At 32.7% G+C, this 19,648-nt stretch overlaps 1 long non-coding RNA gene across 1 annotated transcript; it reads left to right on the forward strand.

The window, feature by feature from the left end:
• Positions 1–539: 539 nt before the first annotated feature.
• On the forward strand, positions 540–12,611 carry LOC123657297. Its single transcript, XR_006743680.1, has 2 exons — positions 540–569; positions 12,528–12,611. It is a non-coding gene; the product is annotated as an uncharacterized LOC123657297 (long non-coding RNA).
• The last annotated feature ends 7,037 nt before the right edge of the window (positions 12,612–19,648 follow it).

The following is a 19,648-nucleotide window of genomic DNA, read 5'->3' on the forward strand; positions in this document are numbered from 1 at the left end:
TTTTTTAGCCCTTTTTACCATGTCTAATGAATTGGGTTATGCCTGTATGCCATATTAGATGTAAGAAATAAATAAAAAATAAAATAAATATTATAAATAGAATGTTTACTTTATCTTAAGTACGCTGGCCATTGCTTGTCACACTTACACAAGTTTTGTCATTTGTATTGAAAAATTACGATGATTTAAAAAGATGATGTTTAAAAAAATGTGAAATAGGATCTTTTATAGTCTTCTGTATCCTATTTAAAATTTGTTTAGTAACTAATTTCGAATTTAATTTAAAATGAAACGTTTGAGAGTACTCATAGAAGCTCAACAAGTTCTAAATTTATCCGAAACGCTTAAATGAGAAACTCGCTCAGTAGCAGTACGTGTGTCGGCAATTTAAAATGATATCTTATTCCTATTACTACACATATGAAAATTAATGTGAATATAACGTTTAATATAATGTACAGGTACTATAATTTTTGATACTAAACGTATGTAGATATAAAAGTTAGAGAATATATTCGTATATCTCCTGGGGAGAATTTGGAATAGGGTCGGCAATACGTTTGCGATGCGTTTGGTGTTGCAAACGTCTATAAGCTATGGTAATCGCTTACCATCAGGTGAGCCGTACGCTTGTTTGCCGACCTAACGATAACCTACGTAGATCTCTTTACCGCAAACCAAATATATATATATATACTATCTACAGTAGTATGTATTTATTTGGCGAAACTGTGATTGAGGATTGCTGACTAAAAGGTTAAACGAGACGAATAAATAGTAATTGGTTTAAAATAGTTTTTCTATTTTTAAACAGCATTATGGTGTTTTATTAATAAAATAGATATTACGCAAGTGCTAACATATTAGAACAACTATATAGTACAATGACCAAATCTGATAGTGAAAAACAATGTGGCCTAAACAATAAACCCTTGATCATTTTTAATGTGACTGGTATTGACTAACATTCCATCATATTCAAAATTTGTACACAGGTTAGAACAGTTATATAAAAAAAAGTATATATCTCAATATATGCAAATTTCCTTATAACATTTTTATCGTCATCTCAAAGATAATTTCCAAAACGAATTTAGCTTATAAAATACTTAATATTTTTGTTTTTTGAATTGAAAGCCGTCTGAAATTCTCGATAAGAAATTTAACATATTTCGTTCACTAGACTACTTCAAATCAATTTGTCTTAAATAATTTATTATAAGTTATTAAAAATTTTACATAAAGTTGATGATTTCTACATTTCGTATCAGATGTGTTTTAATATAATCACAGACTCACGTGTGTTGTATTGTGATATTGTGTAGTCTACAAAGTCCTTCAAAGGTAGAGGTAGTCCTTTAAAAAAAAATACTTTCAGAATTAAACACAAACAACCTAACACTGGTGTACTAAAATAAATAAATAAACTTTAAGCGTTATTACAATAGAATAGATTTTAGCTTCACATAAGGCAAGAACCATGATTGATAATATTAATGAAATGTTTTTTGTGTAGGTATTCAAAGTTATGTAATATATCATAAATGAACATTTACGGTAGCTCGTCTCTAGAGGATTAAGTCCATTGTTGTTAGGAAGTTCATTGTTTTATGCTGTAGTTACTCGTTGGGAAGACAATAGCAATCTACTAAGTTCATAGTACAACGTAGGTGTTCTGAAGGTTAAGACTTCATTATTTAGAGATAAAAGTATGTTAAGTCTTTCACTCCTATGTTCTTCAACTGTTCAAGCTGTAGGTATACATAGACTTATTATTGCTCGGTAGGGTTTAGCGGAATGAAGGAATTGATTACATCCTGTTTACAATTGGTATAACCAGGGTAGTAAGCACATCCATAGACCCAGTTAGATTTAAAAAGTGACAAAGCGAGCCAGGCCTTTTAATATAATAAAATATAGTTTGAAATTAATACATACAATTATACATTTTTACTGAAGTAAGGTACGGGAGGAAATATTTTGCGTAAAATGTGGAACAGCCCTATTGGAGAAGATTTTTTAACGCTGGAAAATGATGACTTGTACTCTCCACGCCGACGAAGTCGGCAGAACTATGGGGCTCCTGGCACGGAGAACATGTGCCGGAATACCCACTGCGATGCCCTCATCATCATAGTGGGCGTCATGGAATCGCCTCGACGGTTGCACCATCAGCGCGGGCCGCCTTCACCTATAGGGAGAAAAGAAAGAGAGGATCCTATTCTGAATGGTATAAGCGTTAGCGGACACAGATACAACGTATTATGCCATGCTACGCACGATACCGGCGTAGGGGTGCCGTGCTGGTACGTCGAACCCGGCTCGCTGAAGTTGGGCAAGAGTCTCCGCAACGCAACGGCGGCGCAAGTATTGTTGAGTTCTTGTGGTGAGTAAGATGACCAAAGCTGGGGAGGGTAGGGCTTAATGGTTAGTTTCACACGCAAAATAATTTATGGACAGAATTTGAAACCCAATTTTTTATACCTGCATACGTTACGAAACTTTCTAATTTACATTAATATGCTAACAAGAATAGTGACAAAATAATTATTTGTAATCACAAGCACTCCGATGAACTATAGTTTTTTGTTGATTTAAGCCGCCTGCTTCCATCGATAACAAGTAATGTATACAAATTTACAGATAAATTGTAATCCGTTATGTTGAAAATCTGTTATGTTGAAATTAAATACAAAATATAATTTTAACATTATTGTGTAGTTAAATTACTTGCATTTTCATTATGTAGTTTTGTCATTTAAAGATAAAATGATCATTGTCACGACTGTGACTACGTTGTATTGTTGTATAAATTAATTAATTCATACAATGATTCAAGTAATTACCGTATTATTCTTAATAATAAATATTTTTTTAGACATACGAAAACACACAACAAGTGAACAATCCATCTTGTCGTAGCTAGCAAATGAATTAACTAATTTTAACATACATTTGTGATATTGACAGAAAAATAAATAATTGGATTGTTGTGAAGTGAATTTAACCACAACAGACTATATCCTTTTTAAAAATATTTTTCTCGTCACATAAGCTCTCATCTGTCATCCCCTGATACGACAGCGTCTCAGAATATTATTTAATATTACATTTTTTTGAGAGATTTTGGTTAGATTTCTCGTTCCATTTTAACCAATATTTTTTTTTATATTTTGTTAAAAAATGATTTTTTTCTATATCACATTTAATATACCTATGAAATAGCAAATTAGTAATGTAAACGATTTTCTCATGTATCATATAGTGTAGAATATAAAATTATGTATTGTAGCTCATATTCTCACAATCTCTTGATAATGTTTACCGCGTATGTTTACACTGATGTTTGGCGGCAGTGAAACGTAATGGGTTGTAATACTGGGTTGTAAGAGAAGCGACGCAAAAACATACCTACCGTCTTACATCCATAACAACTCATATGAAAATAATACCGTCCTCTTTGTTCATTCCCTAATATTATTTATTATTTGTTAAGACTTGTGGCAAGAATTTTTTTTGATATATGTAAATGTATATAAGTATATGAGATTAAAACTGTACATATTAATAAGAAACATCTGCTGAGAATTGTAAACGATTAAATTTAGTCTTTTCTTTATACCTCTTTTGTGATAAATAAGTGTAAGACCCGACTTACGGTTACTGTAGCCTAGTAAATATCAAAAACACGTTGTCAGCCCTGCACAAACTCACTCTAATCCATTATTATAAGACTAGCTGTGCTCCAACGCGTTAATTTGATAAAAAAAGCAGTTATCCGGCTATCCAACACTAAAATAAATTTTTAATTCGAAGTTCCTGAGTTTAGCGCATTTAAAAAAAAATTTCAGCTCTGTAATACTTGTATAGATAAATAATAATACATATATTCAATCAGAAAATTTCTTAAAAAACTGGAACTTGATGGCACTATCACAATAAACTACTCAGAGCCACGGATGAAGTTACACTGTTTGTCTTGCTCGAACAACTATTTCAAATAAAGCGAAACAGGAAAGTTTGAAACCAGTGCTCAGTAAAATAAATAATTAAACTTGCAAGTTAGTACAGCCTCTCAGGCTGGCTTGTTCCAGGCTTTTACGACGTTTGTCTCAAATTCATGTTTGCCTTTGAGCATAACTTTAATGTGCACATAGATTAAATAATATAAGTATATAGTTTTGTTTGTGTAATAAATTAGTTTACGCTTCAGCCTGTAATATCCCACTACTGGGCAAAGGCCTCTTTCCCCATATAGGAGAAGGATCAGAGCTTAATCCACCACGCTGCTCCACTGCGATCCAACCACAACGATCGCTTTCAGGTGTACATGATAACAACCGGGACCGACGGTTTAACGTGCTCTCCGAGACATGGAGACCCACAAGGACTGCACAAACACCCAGACCACGGCAAACTCCCGTATGGCCAATACAAATGTTTGTCATGTGCGGGGATCGAACCCGCAACCGCCAGCGCAACAGGTACAATCCATGGCTGTGACCGTTGCGCCAACGCGGCGTCAATAAATTAGTTTAGCAAAGTTAATTTAATAAGATATTTTTAGTCCAAGAATTTTTAGAAAATTTTAAGTTTATACACATACACAGTTGTGGCCGTTGATAAAACTCTGAAACATAAAAAGCGTCCAGATTTTTCATCGTATACACATAATCTTGTATCTATTTGTTATACAATGAGGTCGACAAACAAGCGTACGGGTCCTGACATTTGCATTGCAGTATATAATATAACGCACAACGAAAAAATAGGCATATATTTGTTAATCGTAGTGATCGACATGCCTCGAAAGATGTGGAACAGCACAGGGAAAAAGTTGTTCCTTTATAGGAATGTCTATTTTAATATATAAAAAGGTTCCGTCTACGGTTCAATCTCAACGTTTTCTTAAATTAAAAAAAAAAATACTAAGTGAACTTTATCTAGTAAAGCTTATTATAACATCATTGAATACCTTAATTATTAATGATAAAAAGGCATGGGATTAAATAAGGCTTGACCAGGCAATGTGTACTGACCCGCCCTGTAAATAGATACAGTTACAAATATTATGAGCAGGTGGCGTGTGGTGGTTTCAGTACACACGATCTGCTGTCTCGTGTTTGTCCTGATCATTTCATGTTCCTACTGTTTTTTTTTTTGTTCGTATATGAATTTAAATTATAAAAGAGTACCGAGAGTGTTTTTTCCTCCGGCTTTTTACACTAGGGACATTAATTTAGCTGAGGATATAACAGAAAGGTTTATTTACTGTTAATTAAATATTGTGACTTAGTTAAGGTTGCTGATAACACTAGGTTCATTACCTAAGTTTGTAATGACCCTATTGTTAAATGTTTTTTTTTTTTAATTGAATAATATTTTGCTACCTACTTTTTGCGTTTTTTGTGAATTTATTGTTTTAATTTCGATAACTGTGTAACCACTTTAGTTCTCAACTGTTCCAGATTTTGAACAGATTATTTCCTGCTGTACTACCAGTAAATCCTTATAATAATTATAAGGCTTACCACAAATAATTAATTACACATCCAATCAATAACAAAACACATGTTAATATATAAAGTTTTAATATTGTCACAATCATAATCAGCATACATATCAAGTTAATTAATTATATCATTACTTTATCGAAATCCAAATCCTCTGTGAAATATTTACTCGGGATTTCGAAACGTACACAATTAATGGAAACTAATTACGTTAATGTTGTTGTGATCGTCGAACGTGTTAACTGTTTACTAATTCCTAATCAGCGTTACAGCGTTATAGTATGAATATTCCTGAGTTTATATAACGGTACTTACAGCGTAATTTACTTAATCAATAAATATTTTATGATATATCTATTAAAGCTATAATGATTCTGAAACACCCACAATTCTGAAACACACACACACACACACACGAGAATTTTGTTTTAATGATTGTATTATTTGTAATAAAAATTTACTATCTAACTTTTTTTAGAAGAAAAAAAAAACATTGTTGTATAATTGATTTCATTCTATTATAAATGTAAAAAAGAAACCATGACTAAAAGACCAACGTCATAACGTAAAAAAAGTAGAATTTCTGTTAGATGCATGTACAAAAGTTTATTGTTTTATTGATAGGAAGTCGAAAAAGCTTAACGTAAGAATTGTTTTCGAATTTTAACGTAAGAATAATAAATAAAATTGTATCTTTTCGTTGACAACATGAGCCGATACCCGGAAAAGATAATTAAATCAGAAATAAGTGAAACATAATATACAAACTCCTTGAATTTAAAATTTATTTTTAATTTACAATTTTTCATTTATATAGGCACATATAATAGAGTAGACCTATTGAAATTAATATTTTATATTTTTTTATCTGTATAGTTATTGTAATACATTCATACAATTTTAATTTAATTTTCTGCTAATGAGTCTTTGATGCAAATAACAAGATAATACGCAAACTGAGATACTGAGTTTGGCGAATGTGTCACTCATTCACGCCTTAATTTTGTCGTACTTTCCTATGGGTTACATATGTCGTAACGACGTTTTATTATTAAATTACAACATTAATAAGCCTTTTTTCCGATATTTACGTTGCTAAATTAATTTCAAAGGCTTGCTTAGATGGATGAATTAAAATAAAACAAAATATACAATTAAAAAATCATAACCATTGATAAAAACTCCAAAAAAAAAAAACGAGTGTGCTTTAAACCACACGATTATTGTAATACATCTGTACAATACGCCTGCACTGTGTCTTAGATATACGGAATGTAACTGGCTATGAGAGAAAGAAAATATGTTCTCGCACCCCTATCTCTTGCTCCGTTCGGCTCACCCAATCACACTTTTAGTAACGCTGTCGTCACATATTCACGAGCTTACTTCCCAAGTCAACCGTGCATAAAGAAGTTTTACTTCAAAACATTTTTTGATATTGATTATAAAGAACGATGAATTATTTATAAATGTCTATCAACAACTTTCGTCAACTATTTCATGTTTTTTTTTTCAAGACATATTAACACGAGAAGTGAATAAAAGTCCTTATGCTTAAAATAATAATTATCATCATATATTGTAAGAACACAAATCGTTTCGTGCTTCAATGAGTTGAAACAAATAGACAAAGACAGCAACACACAGTACAAGCTTATATGATTTGACACTTTAAATTAATTTATGTGGATCGATACGACAACTAATACGGAATTATTAAGTATGTAAGTTGTAAAATAAATAGAAAAAAAAACAAAAAGAAAAGTTACATTATTAATTCGGTTTCTAAATGTGAAAGGACTCCTAATCAAACGTAAATTTAAATTTCAACAATGTTATTAGAGTTATAACTGATTCGATCAGATAAGAAACGTGGCAATTCCAGACGAATCTTTTTTCCATTAAGAAAAAAGAACTAGCAGTTTCGTTATAGGACTATCAAGATGGAAGAGGAAACTTTTTCAACATATTTGCAACCTTTTTCTTGTCACGGGATCCGATCGACATCTAATACCAGTATCGTATCTGATTATATAAATACGTTTTATCAGTAACAACGGACGTGTTTGCTATTCAATTTCACAGATTACTGGCTCTTCGAGATAAATCTGTACATATTTGTTGAATAATCAAACAAGATAAGCCTCAATATGTCTATTTGTTGTAAATATTATTCATTTTGGTAAAACAAATTGAGCAGCTACATGAAATGCTGCGCTTAATATTTTGATTTAAATTAATGTTTTCATACAATCTTTAGCATTTATTAATCTATATCTAGTGAAAGGGGATTGTGAAACTACTGTGGAGCAAAATTTGCAATTACAATTGTTTTCACAAAACATAAGCTGTTATCAAATACTTTTAAATAGTGACAGAAACAACACTTCATTTTTTAGTGCATATTTTTACACAAGATTTTCGAACACAAAAAAATGTTTGTTACTCGAAGACAAAAAAGGACTACACTATAGCTATGTTAGGTTGTTATTCAGTAGGTGGCTAATGCTAGCGCGACCGCATCTCACCCCACCCTGACGACTGCTCACACGTGGTGGTTTTTTAGTCAGTAGGAGTTTGACATAACCCTCTGGCGTCCCCGCGCCGGAGGGTGTCCATGATGCATTTTTCCCACGTTAAAAAAAGGTTGTTATTCAGTGATGACATGACAATTTACGATACGGACAGGATGTTTCAGTAATAACGTAATTTTGTACAAAAAAAGTTTTTGACACGCATAAACAACGTCTAGTTAGTTCTGTTACACAATGTCTAGTTTTTTTGGAAAATAATAAATAAAAACAGTTTGATAAAATCTTAATGGTAGTACAAAAATTTAATCATATCTATGTATATATAAAAGTCTCGTGTCATGATGTACGGTTGGGCTAAAGTCTGAATATACTGAAACAGTTTTAATCAAATTTCATAACTTTCTGGAATTTTGTTCAACTTAAAGATAATATGGTAGTTTTCTCTCTCTTTTTTGGTTTCCGATTATCTATTGAAATTTGACACATAATTTAATTCTGAGGCGGTACGAAATTCGTCGGGTCAGCTTGTAATAACATATGACATGCAAATGTATAACTTATTAGCCTGCATGCCTGCGTTATGCTTAAGCGTATACTGGGGATGTACTGTACCAAAGGGGGGCTGTGCATAAGATCGCAAATACGCTTGTTTTCCACATTTGGAATATAAAAAATACACGTTATGCATTTGACATATTTTCTATGTTTATAAAGTTTGAAAAAGAAAACTCGTTTATTGGCCGTAAACACAAAAAGTTTAAAATTAATAAAATAGAAGCAATCAAATATAATAAGAACATAAAATAATACTATAAAAAATAAAGGTCAGGGACAGACAGCAATAAAAAAGGAGAGGTTAAATAGGTTACTGCCTCGGAATATTGTTTGAAAACAAAAAATTTGCTGCCGAAAACGTTGTTTTTCTGGCAGAACCTGTAGCGGTAAAATAATGATATATTGTAAAAACAGTAATAATGGTGACATATATCTGTATATATGGTACATACATTTACACAGAGGAGTAGTTCTCGAATATTTGCATTATTAACTCTTTGAAAATAGGTTTTGAAAGTAATTAGTACAGATTTAAAGGTAAAAAGTAATTGGCACAGAACCTGATGTGCGGAACTGACCTCTTTTTTACTTTTATTTTTGTATAAAAAGTTAGGATAAATTTATTTTAGACAGCAATTAAACCGACTGAGATCACAAAACTCAGAATAACGACTTGTAACATCTGCAACGGTGATGCATAACCACAAAAGTAAAATGAAAATGTCTACAGCTGTGTATCTTGGCCGTAAAGTAATGATTCATTATTTCTCAGAGCTACAGCAATTCTAAATGTTAGCTACTTCTTTCCAAGACGTGGTAAGAAATTCTTAAGCGCTAATCTTTTCCTGTTTCCGTTCAAGTTTTTTGTGATTTCTAGAATAGTTCATGAAACAAAAAAATATATAGATGTTTGCTATTTATTACTTTAAATAAATAAAAACAATATAAATATATTTCTTCTCCGTTCCTTTTAAATTTATCTCTTATAATTTTAACTATTTATTTCATACTTGTATGTCTTAGTCATAGATTACCAAATACATGAACTGACGAACTGCGTTATAAAAACATTCTGAAAGTGTGTTATATTTCAATGAATTACATGAGTAGGTATTAAAAGAGGTTTTTTGAATATTAAAAGAACTTGTATTTCTTTAAAATATGTTAATAACAATTATTTTTAGCAGATCAGCAGATATTATAAAATGATAAATAATATTGTCAAAAATCAATACAAACTATGCGAGTGATAGATGAAATACCAGGAATCACAGTGTAGTAAGCATAATTACACCTTACGTATGTTTGAGTCCTGGTTGAAAAGGATATTTGCATTTATATATTTTTGTATTCTTGTTCTTGTGGGTCTTCCCATGTGACGCCCCGCAGAGAAAAGGTACGTGAGAATAAACTCCAACATCACTCCCACATGGACAAGAGACTTTTGAACAAATTTTGTAAATTTATAATCTCTTTTAGTTTAGTACACGAGTAGATGCTCAGCGTAATATTGAATCGTGATTTTGGGTAATTTTGATCGAATTATTAATAAAAATATTATTGTTACTCACGCTCTGTGGCGAAGGAAAAATTCGGGATAAAACTTGGACAACTTAGTTGTAATTTTAACTTGAAATCTGCTAACCGAGAGTTGATTGATAAAATACTTTTTGTGACAGGTTTTACCAATTTTTAGGAGTACTCTTTATATAGATACAGTGGCAAACAATCAAACGGCCCATCTGATAGTGAGCGGTTACCGTAATCCATGAACATCGCAATGCCAAAAGCATTATAAGTGTGTTGCTGACCCCATACTCGATCTTCTCTAGAAGCAAGGCCACCATAATCACCATAGGAACAGAATACTACTTAACAGCAGTATTGTTTGGGTGAGATCTTCAGTAAGTTTGAAGTACTTGCCAAGTGGAGTTGTTCCAAATGTTGATAATATGACGACTAGCCCGTTGGCGCAGTTTGTAGTGACCCTGCTCTCTGCTCCGAGGGTTGTGGGTTCGATTCCCACCCAGAATCTGGATGTAATATAAATATTTATTTATATATTTATATATGTAATATTTATAAGTATGTTTATGGAAAAAATATGTAGCTATATACCAGTCGGCTGTTACCCATAACACAAGCATTCAGTTGCTTACTTTAGGAACAGACGATCGTATGTGTATTTTGTAGATATTTATTTATTTATTATTTATAACATGATATTTCCCATAATACCGTAGGTACATAAATTGCAGCAGTATTAGTTACTTTAGTTAGTAATGTAGTAGTAGTTACTAGTTTTTGAGATTATGTACAAATAACGTGTATATAGATCATTATTACATCGTATGTAAGTATCTTTAATAGTATATAAATAATTTTCCTCTCATTTGATACGAAAAAGTTTATATACGTTCAATTATGGCTACGAAACTACAAACTTCCACCAAAAAAAAGCTATACAAAAATTTAAATTGTTTCAGCTGTTTTCAATTTGATCACTTTATTTTATTATCTTTATAAACTCAATTTTTTTCCAGTAAAACGACAATGTGACCGAGATAAAAGTTGGTACGTGTGAGCCAAATTTGGCTTAAAAAAATTTGTACGGTTGACGAAAATAGTAGCAAACTCATTATACTGTGGCTTATTAAGTACCAGCTTACAACAACATTAAAAGTTATGCAGATACGTAGAAACGCGTCATTAGAATATTTTAATACCTTCTAAAAATATTAGAATACTACACCAATTGAATTTTAGGTGTTTATTTAGAAGCTTCTCTATACCTACGTCAAATCGGGTTGGCGTAGCAGTCCTTGGAGCCATCGATTTGGTAAGTACAGCAGTCAGCATGTATCGATATCTTTTAACCACCTCTACATCACTAATTTTAGAAATTGTAACCATAGACAAAAAACATATTAACCTGAAAGTTTTTCACATAACTTGAACTTCCAATCATTCTACTCGTTCATGAGTTTCCCAGAAAAAGGAATATTTTATTATTATTATTGTTCTATTTTTATTTTTATATTTTTAAATAGTATGTTTTTTAGGCAAAGGCAAGTTGTGGCCTATAAAAAGAAGTGAAAGAACGCATTATCGAACTCTAGAGACAACAAAGACGCTAAACGTCTTTGAAATCTTATAGCATCGCACAATTTATAATAGATGCTGTCGAAAACAAAGAAAAGGGAACGAAGCCATTGATAATATACCCCATTTCGCTAAAAGCAGGGCTACCCCCTACAGTACACTATCTCGATAGGGCTGAGTTGACAGTTTAGAGAGCTCAATTTTTTAAGTAACAGCCAGTTGATCCCGAAAATATCTTAAAAATCAACTTGGAAGTTGGTAATGACATGGTTTCGCATGTGGCTGTATTAAAATCTCCAATCAAGAAAATCACTCAATAAAACTTTAAGAACTTACATTACGTTTTCTTTCAATGAACTCTCATTTAGAGCTCATTTTGTGCTGGAAATGCGTGAGAGCGGCAATTATTACTTACTATCAAAATATTAGCAGTAGTTAAGTTAAAGAAATATATATATATATATATATTGACGCCAATTTCACTCATTATAATGAAACAAATTTTTCGGGTTTTATCGCGGTTTATTAGGTTTTCTACATGCCCGACGTTTCGGATACATACATATGTACAGCAATCATGGTCACGGGAGGACCTCATTATCCGAGACTGAGGTAGTGTAAAAAGCCTAATAAACCGCGATAAAATCCGAAAAAGTTTTTTTCATTATAATGAAAAAAAAATCTTGTTTTCAAATATAAGCTTTCAGGAGATCACAGCTAAATAATACTGTTTTCAAGCAGTATTGTGTTCCTGTTGGTGAGTAAGGTGGCCAGAGCTCCTGGGGGGATTGGGGATTGGGTCGGCAACGCGCTGGCTTAATAGTTCTGGTCTTGCAGGCGTCTTTAGGCTGCGGTAATCTCTTACCATCAGGTGAGCCGTATGCTTGTTTGCCGACCAAGTGATATAAATTAAAAAAAAAAAAAAACAATTATAATATAATAATTCAAGTGTTTAAACACAACAAAAAGTAAATCAATATTACTTGAAATAAATCAACAGGCATTAAAATTAAATCGTCTGGACGTGTTTTAATTACGCCGACGGCGGTCCGATAAAACCGCCTTTACTAGCGCGCTTCAAGCTGACAAATGAATATTTGTTGCAAATAACATTAATCGTACCCCGTTCATTATTTCAACCGCACGTTATTTGAGTGATATTATAATAAAGTGACGAAGACGTGTGTTAAATATTCGTTGATATATTATGAAGAGATAATTACCGCGAGTGGATTTTATAAAATATATTGCTTAATTTATTCTCTCTTTTAGTGTCTTTGTTTAAATAATTGCTTGATTTTAAAATGGTTTTTAGTTTGTTTTATTGGTAATTTAAAATAAAAAATAAAAAACGGAATAAGGAGTAAATTATGTGGATGTCAATATAGAGATATTGTAACACGTGGTTCAATAAGTCCCGAGACTAAGTACTAAAAAAAGGTCTTTTTTATAAAATTAATTTTTATTTATCAACATAGTCTCCTCCGAGAGCGATACTGTCCCTCCAACGCTTTTCTAACTTTTCTATCCCATGTGTGTAGAACGATTTGTCTTTGGCTTCAAAATAAGCCTCCGTTGCTGCGATAACTTCACTATTTGAGTCAAATTTCTTACCCTGAAGCATTTTTTTGAGGTCTGCAAACAGCCAGTAATCGCTAAGGGCCCAGTCCAGCGAATAAGGGGGAAGAAGAAGCAATTCGAAGCCCAATTCGTTAATTTTGGCCATCGTTCTCACGGACTTGTGACAAGGCGCGTTGTCCTGGTGAAACACCACTTTCTTTTTGTTCATGTGAGGCCGTTTATCCGCAATTTCGTACTTCAATCGCTCCAATAAGCACATGTAATAGTCACTATTTATATTTTGCCCCTTTTCAAGGTAGTCGATGAAAAGTATTCCATGCGCATCCCAAAATTAAGACACCATAACCTTACCGGCCGATTTCTGAGTCTTTGGACGCTTCGGGCGGCTTTCACCAGCCGCTCTCCACTCCGCTGCCTGCCGATTGGATTCCGGAGTGAAATGGTATATCCAGGTTTCATCCATTGTTACATACCGACGTAAAAAATCCTTTTTATTATGATTCATCAGCGCCAAACATCGCTCTGAATTATTGATACGTTGTTCCTTTTGATTAGTTGTAAGCAAACGCGGCACCCACTTAGAAAAATGCTTTTTCATGGCCAAATTTTTATGTAAAATAGTGAAAACACTACCAGCTGAAATCTTCACTATCTCGGCTATCTCTCGCACTTTTACCTTCCGATCTTCCAATACGATTTTGAGAACTTGGTTAATATTTTGTTGAGTCACTGCTTCATTTGGGCGACCTGAGCGTTCCCCATCATTGGTGTCCATGCGACCGCGTTTGAAGTCGGCATACCACCGACAAATGGTTGCTTTAGAGGGAGCTGATCCTGCATAACATTTTATAAGCCATTGCTGTGCTTCAACGGTATTTTTTCCCATTAAAAAACAATGTTTTATCAACACGCGAAACTCCATTCCACGCGTTTTTTTCCATTGTATCGAAATTACAACCGTAGCGTCACTTAAATGTTTCAAAATCAATAATTTTATTGTTCCATTTTTAAAAATTTGACACATATTCTTGTATTGATAGCCAGTACTTTTTAAAAATCAAAAGAGTTTTTAATATATGCGCCATTTCCAGGTTAGTCTCGGGACTTATTGAACGATCTAGTAATTTAGCAGCTAATTTTCAAAACCTGTCATGTCTAATTTTTTTTTTGTTTTGAAATAAAGAACTTGAAAATAGATTCCTTTTTAATTTAATTTTTTTTTGTAATTAGGATAAAATTTAAATATTTTTAATGACTTACATAATTTGCAAAAGACTGTTTGAACTCAATAGAAGCAAGCAGTAAACTTTTCCCAAATTTTTATTTCGAGGTTAACACCTTTGAAAATTATCGTCTTCTAAACTTGATATACTTATTCGATTTAGTGTTTCTTATTATAAATACATACGTAAAACAAAATTAGAGCCTGAAGTATCTTAGGCTGTTTTCAAAATTTTCAATGGATAATTAAATCTTGTATTAAAATCCCATACGAAAGACAACAAAATTGAAGACGTAATAGCTCGTATACAATTGGAATTACAACTTGACGCCATTTTAAAGATCTCTTAAAACATTTTATTTGCGTCTATTTGAAATTACGTTGTAAGCGTTGTGTAATTTAATATCGTTTTAGCAACATTCTAAAACATTCTATTGTTTATGAGTATTCATATTACAAAGAATGCAAACAATGTGCGAAACTTATTTAATTGTAAATACTTAACACTTTAGTTGTATCGATTCTATTGACAAATATATGATACAATGGATGTTCACTCCAGATTCAGAAGTTTTTGAATCATTATAAATAACGGTTTTTATTTTATTAATTTAATTAATTTGATTCGATGTTATCTGAAAACACTTTTATCCTTTTTAATACAATCTATATCCTTCGCAAACTTCACTCATATGTATATATCATATATTTTATGTTCACGACTGATTTACACAATGTCATAGTAACTAGCTGTTGTAGTGTCAAACTCATGATATGACAAACATTAATGAGGCTATACAGATGTTTATCCGACCGATTGTGCTATTTATGTATATAACTCTGGGCTCACTCATTGTCTATACCATGCCGTTAAATGTGTGGGTTTTATCAAAATACTACAGATAACCTAGATTATTTAAAACACTCAAGGTCGGTGTTAACAGACAATTTGGCGCAGTTTGTAGTGGCCCTGCTTTCTGTGCCACGGGTTTCGGGTTCAATTCCCGCCTGAGTCTGGGTGTAATATTTGTACTTATATATTTATATATGTATTATTTCTATGTATATATATAGTTATAACAGTCGGCTGTTACCTGTAACACAAGCATTAAGTTGCTTACCATAGGAACAGACAACCGTGTGTGTATGTTATAAGATATTTATTATCATATTATATTTAAAAAAAATGCTACTTTTAGGTAACTCAACGAAACCGAATATACATTCGAACTTTGAAATTAAAACAACGCTTAAAAATTAAAATTCTGTACAGATACGCGAAAGATGTAAAACTGTATAAACAAAAAACCTGAAAATATTAAATATAACTTCCGTGAACAAAAAACAGAATATGTAAAACAAACAAATGAATCAGAACACCTTATGAATATTTAATTTACAAAATTTCGCTGTAACACCTCTAAAAGCTGAGCGTATGATAATCACCAATCTCATCACAGTACACAAGTTACAAAACAAAGATTTGTATTTTTGCCTGTTCATTCAGTTATAGCAGGTTAGGTACTTAGGTACTATGAGTATCTATGGTAATTCACAAACTTACACCCTCTTCGCGAATTAAAATATTGCTAGTCAAGTGCCATCCTCATGTGACCAACGTCCACCATGCACGAGGTATAATAATAAATATTTATTAACATACACATATGGTCGTCTGGTCTCCAGTTACCTCAGATGGTGAGCACAGTTAAATGGGATCAAAATTTTGGCAGATATGTCGACAGGTATGATTTCAGCGGAACTCACACCCCACATGTCGACAATCTTGTGCGCCAGATTCTGATATTTACCTTTTATCTCTATTTCGGCTTTCACGAGGTTCTGATCATGCAGGATATTGATATCCACTAAAAATAACCTTAACCGTGCCCTATCCATCAAAATGATATCATGCTTGTTCGTCAATATCGTTCAGTCTGTGGCGACGGGTAGGTCCCAGTAGACCTGGACTCCATTGCGTTTGAGTACTGGCATCGGTAAGCGCTGATAATATGGCATCATCTTGTATTGCACAGACTAAAACTTTCGATTTCCTCAAAGAGGTTCCTGAATTGGAGTCGCTGCAGGGAGGGCTTACTATAAGCGTGATGCGCGTGGAGCGCCTTGCAAAATTGTCCATGCAGCTCCTTCTCCATCCATATGGAGCTCAGTACCAACGGTTTCTGCCATTCCTCCTTGGCCAAAGATGGTCAGACCTTTGTTACACACTACAACATCACCATTCATCAATAATTTTTTTTTTGCATAGTTAGTCCTAGGAAGATCAAAAAGATAAAATTATAAATCATGTCCACGTGGATTCCGAGAAAGCTGGCAGCATTTTCCCGTTTAATCACTATGCCGATTCCCTGGGAAAAATACACCAGCCCATTTGTCACCAGTAGAGGCAATAAGACGAGGTGTTATCTTTTCTACAAAAACCAAGTGTTTCGAAAAATATATATAAATAATGTTCTTACTAAGAAAACAATATAAAAAAATAAAAACTTAAGAATATATAATAGTGCAGAAAATTGGAAAATTTAAAAAAAAAATGACAATTATTTCAACTTCACTAGTTATCAGATCGCAGACATTTCCTGCCGATTATATCACAATACTATATACTATCAGCAAACGTTTAGCTTTATATTTGGTAGGCAGTGAATGACATCGTTTATTGTTCCGTTTGAAATGGTTATACTTAATCAGTGTTTCGCCCAGATGAGTAGAAACCACATTTTTGGCAAAACATTTAGAATATTAATAAACTTAAAACAAATTGAACTTTTTAACCCGTAAAAATCGAATTTAAAATTTTTATGCAATTTTTTTTTTTGTATCACACTTAAAATATATTATAATTTTACGTAGTTTACATTAACAGAAGAGCTGTTTATTATGGTCAAATTTTTTAACTTTTTATAAACTCGGTTGGAATCCTCCATTAAAAATACATTAGTTTTTTCATTACTTAAAACGATTTTACACTTTAATATTCCGATGTATCCATCTACCATGTATTTATCTTCTTATTAAATTCCATGGCAGGCAATGTAGCCTATGAAAGTCTATGGAAAGTCTACGTATGGTGTATAGTAAACTGGAACTAATTAAGAGTGTATAAGTACCAATCAGTACTAGTGTAATAATATTAAGCAACAACGACCAAGTGAATGGATTGTTTTCCAAAAATGATACAATTTAATTAAGGAAATATAAAATACACTTATATTTTACACTTGTGTTGTTTCTGGAATTATCATAAGATTTACTGCGGTTGTAAAAAATTTAATGCACCGTGCATCGTGCATCCGATGATCTACGCAAGATTGCCAGTGTAGGCTGGATGAGGATTGCGGAAAACCGGTATGTCTGGCGCGAACTTGGGGAGGCCTATGTCCAGCAGTAGACTGCAATAGGCTGGACTGGTATAAGTTATAAGGGATTAAGGGTGTTAATAACATATATGGAAAAACGTGTGCAAGGTCAGCTAGTATGTATATATAAAATTATGGAAGCTAATTAAAAGCTTGTAAACATGAAGACGTAAAACAAAAACATCAGTTTAATCTTTTTTAATTAACCCTTAAGTTCGCTCTTTTATTACGAACCTTCCTAACTAATACTTTTAATTTAATGATCATGAAATATTAAAAATATAACAATGAAAGAGCATTGATAATGGCTGCCTTTTATATCGTATTCGCGCCTCACCAGGTACGAATATATTAAAATTATCCACACAGAAATATGTGGCTTATTGTAATGTTCAGAAAACCACAAAAGTGATGAGGGTATGATCTGTCTCGAATGGATACAGTCGTGCGGAATTAAATAAATTGTGAACCTAAAGTATTGTTGTATTAACTTTTCCAGTTCGTGAAAAGTTTTTACATTTAGCTTTGACCTTGAAAATAAAATTCATTTTTATTAATAATTCCTTTTTCAACTGCTTTTAATATTCTTTATTTTAGTACTTTTTTCTCATATAACTAGGTCGACAAACAAACGTACGGTTCACTTGATGGCCAGCGATTACCGTAGCTTATAGACGTCTGCAATACCTGAAGCATCGCAAGCGCGTTGCCAACCCTATTCCCAATCCTTCCCAGGAGCTCTAGTTATCTTACTCACCAACAGAAACACAACACTGCTTGAAAATAGTATTATTTAACTATGGTCTTCTGTAAGGTCAAGGTACTACCCCAGTCGGGCTGCTTCATATTTTGAGCAGGAAATTTCCTGCTGTGACCTCAGTTTGCTTTATTTGAAAGTCTGTATTTAAAACTTTAATAACTATAGTTACCCAAAATTTTTACATTTCATGATTCATTCTTAAATGGTTTCAAATGTAAAACACAGGTAGGTGCATACCTACCCGTGTTTTACAAGTATAAACTTACAAGTATAAACTTGTAAACGTGAATTTTCTTTTGGAATCTTATACCGGGCACCGCTATATAACTAGATTGGATTTTTACTTAAAATTTAAATTCAAGTAATTTTATATTATATTGGCTGTGCCCGTGACTTCGACCGCGTGAAATTTAACTAAAAATGTATTAACAATATTAATAATAATAATTTTATTTATTTAAGACTTACAGTCTACTTGTTAGTAACATTAGTAACTTACAACTATGTTAGTATACTTATATTAAAATTAAAAGTAACAATTTAACAATTTACTTGCTTAACCTTTCTTGTGTCATCACTACGCCAACAAAGTGCTGAAGCATAGGCTCAGCAAGCTTAGCACTGAACATTTTCAGGATTTCGTTAGAACTGAGCCGCATTCTGTTTAATAGAGAGGCGGTCTGTTTCCTCGAGATAGCGAAAAAGGAATCAGTATTCGCTTCAGTGAACATTGCAAATGCACTGCAGAAGCGTCTCAGTCACAACAAAATCAAGCAATTTTTTACTATACCTGGTCCACAGGGCACACGTATAAAAAGTTTGACAATATGCCTTAAACAAGGTTATTTTAGCATCGTTGCTACAGCGAGCAAACCTGTGGGCCAGCATATTACATATAGCGGCAAGTGCCCTTTGTTCACGTTCTATGTCAGCATGATTCTTGAGATCCTCGGAAATGTAATGACCTAGATATTTAAAGAGTTTTATCCGTCTTAATTGAA

The sequence above is a fragment of the Melitaea cinxia genome, chromosome 10, assembly GCF_905220565.1.
Source record: "Melitaea cinxia chromosome 10, ilMelCinx1.1, whole genome shotgun sequence".
Taxonomy (NCBI): Eukaryota; Metazoa; Arthropoda; class Insecta; order Lepidoptera; family Nymphalidae; genus Melitaea; species Melitaea cinxia.